General features: G+C 36.4%; 1 long non-coding RNA gene across 1 annotated transcript; it reads left to right on the top strand.

Annotated features, from left to right (window-relative positions):
* Window positions 1-5,092, top strand: LOC106148984. Its single transcript, XR_001234834.1, has 3 exons — window positions 1-83; window positions 1,134-1,306; window positions 4,886-5,092. It is a non-coding gene; the product is annotated as an uncharacterized LOC106148984 (long non-coding RNA).
* Window positions 5,093-5,447: the final 355 nt, after the last annotated feature.

The following is a 5,447-nucleotide window of genomic DNA, read 5'->3' as shown; positions in this document are numbered from 1 at the left end:
TTCCACTTCATCTACACCACCACATCGGAAACTTTTAACCCCTTATTTGGCAGAAAGGCTGAGAGACTGAGAGAAGAGGGAAGGTAAGAAAGACCCTTGAAATCCGTGTCCAGCTTTTCCTCTTTGGCCTGCCTACAAACCCACATAGCTCTTTTGAAAGCAGAGTCTGAAGGAATAGACCTGCAGTTCACAGGCTCCATTCTGAGGAGGTTGGTAGTGTACATTAACTCCCTCATGCCCTCAGCAACAAATTGAAAAATTCTCCCCAATCTTTTATAGTATTTTTCCAGAGAGGGTTTCTGGGGAAAAAAACTCCATGATTTTCTCTATCTGTTTATATTTTTATTCAGTCATAGTGTCCTGTATATTCAAAAGTCCTATTGCACCTGTACAGATGGCCTGGTCTTTAATCACTTCCTGTTAAACCAGGTGCCCTTTCTAACATACTAGGCCATGTCTAGTCAAAGGTTAGCTGTAACTCTCTGGTAAGGACTTGGGCTGAGGCGTATTCTTGACTCTGGCTTTGAATCATGCTTTAAGTCCTTTAGGCCACAGGCTACAAACAGATGAAATAAAATATGAGTTGAAGCCTATCCTAATGTTTCCCTCTTCAGAGCCATAGCATGAAAGCAGACCCGACAATGTGCAACATCCATATTCCCTTTCTCACTGTTTCTGTCTCTTCTATCTCTTTCTTTTCCTTCCTCCTTTCTTTCTTTCTTTCTTTCTTTCTTTCTTTCTTTCTTTCTTTCTTTCTTTCTTTCTTTCTTTCTTTCTCTCTTCCTTCCCTTTTTTTTGTTCATCCCTTCTTCATTTCTAATGTAAACATTTATTAAGCAATGATTATATGCCAGAAACTGAGGTAAAGAAAGTAGACAAAAAAATGAGAAATAGTCCTTGCTTTGAGACTGAGAGTTAATCAGCAGTAGAGGTCAAGTATCATTTGGAAGCACGGAGTGTGATCACATACATGGGCTGATCAAAATATTTAGTGAATATGTAAATTAAAAATTTCTTACAATAAAAGGTATATTACCATTAATCCCCCTTAAAATGCTCCCTCTTATTCTGAGAACAGTTGTCCTATCATTTTTGTCACTTTCTGAAGCAGTTCTGGAAGTCTTCTTTCCTAGGTGTTTTTCTGAGGAGTGAATATGTGTCTTTGACCAGCTACATAATACAGGGCATTCTCAGGAAAGGAAAGCAGCTGTGGAAGGTCTTGGTAGTGAGGAGACTGATGTCATCCAGAGAAAAACGCACAGTGTGTTGAAGCATGAACTGGTGCAGAAGCAAGAAAAATAATTAGGTAAGGCATGAGAACAACAATTTATCTTTGGTTGCACACTGCCTATTTAAACAAGGGCCTCTGTAGATTGTCAAATAACCTATTGGCAGGCTAATCACTGAGCCACCTACAGGTTCACGGCTAAGACATGAAACAGAGACACAAGACTCCTGGTTCAGAGACAAAGGACTTTGCTAATAACACAAAAATTAGCATGAGATTCATGTTGGCACTGGTTTATTCCTGCTGCGACGTGAAAGACTGAGGTGGAGGCTGTGCATGCGGCAGGCTGCGTCACAGATGAGGAGCAGAGTCCAGATGACCTGGATCTTTTGCACAGGACGAAAGCAATCCTGCCAGACTTTTGCCCTGCAGGCGGACATTACCTTTATTACGCAGGACAGTAAACAAGTCTTCTGTCTGCCCCATAGGGAGATAGTATCCTTTTTAAATGCCTTTTGTAGTACAGACATATTTGAAAAGATGGTCTGGAACAAAGACAGTCATTGTATACTGCATTGCAGAGAATGGCCACATCAGACTTCCTAAGAAATTGAAAAAAAAAAATTAAAGATTTTTGAGTCTGACACATCTGCAGGAAAATATTTAAATCTTAAGTGTGTATCTTAATGAATTTAAGAAACATGTGTACTCTCAGGTAACCATTACCCAGATCAAAATATAGACCACTTCCAGTACCACAGAAAGATCTCCTGTGTCCTCTTTCAGTCCCACATCTATTTGCCAAAAAGCCATCACTATTTCAGAGCCAATTTGTATAGGCTAATTTTGCTTGGCATTGAATTTCATAGGAAGTCTTCTGTGTCAGGTTTTTGTGCAAATGTATGTGTATAAAATAGACCCATGCCATTATACATGGCTATAGTGCCTTCTTTTTATTGCTACATATTTCTTTATATTAATATACCATCATTTGTCTACTCAAATTATTGGTGGGCATTTAGATTTTTCACAATTTTTGCCGTTATTAATAAACTTATATAAACATTATTGACATGTTTTTTGGTGGATAGATGTGCTCATTTTTACAGGTAGATACCTGGTAATAGACTCCTTGCACCATATGGTAGGAGTATGTTTAGTAGATATTATTAGAGTATTAAAAAGTGCTGTCCTGATTACATTTCCAGTAGGATGGTCTGAAAGTTCTGATAAGTCCAGTTTCGTACCAATATTACTACTGTGTGATCAGTCTGATGTTAATTTTAGCTGTTTTGGTGAGTGTGACATTTCTTCTATAGTGGTTTCATCTTTTCTCCTCCAGTGCTGGGATCCAGCTCAGGGTCTTGCTTATACTAGGCAAGCGCTTTACTACTGAGTAACACCCAGACCTTCCTGTGATTTCAGTTGTATCTACCTAATTGATCTATTTATCATATGTTTATTGGCCATTTTTATATCCCATTGTTCTCAAGTATGTGGCCATGTTTCAAAATTGGATTTTCTATATTTTAATATTTGATTCACAGGAATTAGTTACATATTCTGGGTGATGATATTTTGCCAGATGTTTTTACTGCAAATCTCTTCTTCCATTGTTAGCTTTTAAATTTCTTAACGTGTCTCAATTGGCAGAGGTTCTCAAAGTTACTAAGTGCTATTTGTCAATCTCTTTTTATTATTAGTGCTTTTGTTTTACTTTTCACATGTTGCCTATCTTCAGTGTATGAAAATACCCTTTATATTATCTTCTATATCTTAGTCTTCACTAAGCTTAGGATCCATCTGAAATCAGCTTTTACATATGATATGAGATAAAGGTCAAGATTCATTTTTACTCATATGAATATAAATTAATCCAGCCCCTTTTCCTGGAATGATCACCCTTTCCTTAGTACATACATTATAATGGCATCTTTGTTTAGGTACATAGGAATGGCTATGTATAGATGAGTTTTTTGCAAAATTCTATATTCTATTCCATTTGTGTATTCTATTCTTACAGCAGTTTCACAAAATTACTTATTATAATTCATAATAATTCTTTATATTTAGAAACACAGGACATTAACACTGCTTTTTGATAATTACCTTTGCTATTAGTTATTTGCATTTCAGATTAAAATTTATTATTAGTTTATCAATACACATATGTAGATGTGCGCGCACACACACAGCTCTTTAAAGATTTTCATTGGAAATGTACCATTGCTTCTTAATGGTCATAATGAGAAGTCTAGGTAAGATATTTTATTTCTCAGTATATTCCTGTGATAGTTAAGTTGATGTGCCAGCCTGACTGGACATGGGGTACCTAGGCTAAATATTATTTCTTAGTGGTTGGGAGGTGTTTCCAGGCAAGATAAGCATTTGAGTCAGAGGACCCAGTGTGGGTGGGCATTGTCCAATCTGCTGAAGGTCTGAATAGAACACAAATGTTGAGAAGGGGGAATTTGTTCTTTCATTCTGACTGCTTGAGCTGAGACTTGAGATTTCTATATTACCAACTCTCTAGTTCTTAGAACTACACCTCTGCTTCTTCCCCAGCTTGCCAATAGAAGATAGCAGGATTTCTCATCCATAATATCATGAGCCAATTCCTTATAATAAATCACCTCACACACACATATTGATTCTGTTCTCCTGACAAATACAACCCCTAAATTATTTAAGTTGTAATTAAGATTTAAAGTTGAAAGATGATGCAAAAGATGATACAAAACTATTTCTGCAGATACAATATCAATTAATGTATCATTTCCTTTATAGAATGAACAGAAAATTATTTAAGTAGTTTTGAAGGCAAGCTGTGGTATTTTGTGTTTTTTTAAAAGCGGAGATACTTTTGAAATTCTTGATAGCTCAAATCTGGGCCCACATCCCATGTATTCATTATGTGTTCCATCATGTTCTTTTCTTCTTTGCTGAGGATGACTCCATCAGTTCACATAGATGGACTATTTTTATTTTAATAGAAATAAAATTAGGTATAAATAGCTTGAGTTTTATTTTTTGGAATATATAATGATATTGTAATAACCATTAAAATTCTTTAGAAATTTTGTAATCATTATCTATGTGATTGATGTCTTTCCTTGTTTTTCTGTAAACAGACTTTAAGTGTCTACAAAGAAAGTTAAATAAAAGGTGTTTTCTTAAAGTTTCTATGTAAAATAAGTATACTATAATGATTCAGTAGGATACAATCATTGTAGGAAGATGGGCATCCCTGGATCATCTTAAGGGAGATTTACACTTTAGCATTTATATGATCAAGAAAATCAACCAAGTGTTCAATGAGAGTTGCTAAATGTTGCATCTATTTTTTCTTTTTTGAGAAATAAACTGGGACCAGGTAACTTACTGGGTCTCCTAAAGATTGTGGCTGAAATTTATTTCATTTAACACACTTATAAATTGCCCAGAAAAAGTAAAAAAAAAAAAAACGTAAGTTCTGCATAGACATTCAACTTGACCACATATAGAAGACAAACGTGCACATGAACCTTGTAAAGACAGTAGGGCAGTCAAGGCTGGAAAGTGTTCCATTTTTCAGTGGAGAACTAGGAAAGAAATTACAAAATAATATACCTACACCATTTTAACCCAAAGTTCTTCATTTTTGATTCAAAATTTCAGAGTCATTTTGGATTGGTCCCTGAAGTCAGTTTTTAAAAGCACATTTTGGTGGCTGGAGAGTGAACCAGTGGCAGAGAGAAATGGTGGTCAAGTTCTAACCTTAGTTTGTGAAGGAAGAGCTGGAGCCAAGAAAATAAAATGAGAATATTTACAGAGTGAACAATGAACTGGAGTACAAACACTGAGGCCTTTGGAGCCAAGGTAGGAAAGAAAGTGGACCAAAATTGATCAGCAATGTCCTGTGTGGCAGAGAAAAGAACGGAAGCTGAAAACCACTAGTGTCTTGACATTTCTGAGGTCACCAGTGATAGTGACTGTTAAGTATACTAAATAAGCAGAACTTTGCAGCCCGAAGATAACAAGGGTTTTTCTTTTTCCTAAGGAGGAAAGGTTTATTCTGCCTCACAGTTTGTGGAGGTTTCAGTCCATAGTCAGCTAACTCCAAGGCAAGGCATGGCAAAGGAGAAAGAGCTTGTGGCATAGCAGCAGCAAGAGGAAAGAGAAATCAAGAAAGGAGGGTGGAGATAGACCTTTCCAGGCCGTGTCCCTGGCCACCCACCTC

Source organism: Chinchilla lanigera, unplaced genomic scaffold (genome assembly GCF_000276665.1).
Source record: "Chinchilla lanigera isolate Chin_1 unplaced genomic scaffold, ChiLan1.0 scaffold00034, whole genome shotgun sequence".
NCBI classification, from domain to species: domain Eukaryota; kingdom Metazoa; phylum Chordata; class Mammalia; order Rodentia; family Chinchillidae; genus Chinchilla; species Chinchilla lanigera.
Note: the sequence above shows the minus strand (reverse complement) of the source record. Positions and strands in the feature narration are given on the sequence as shown.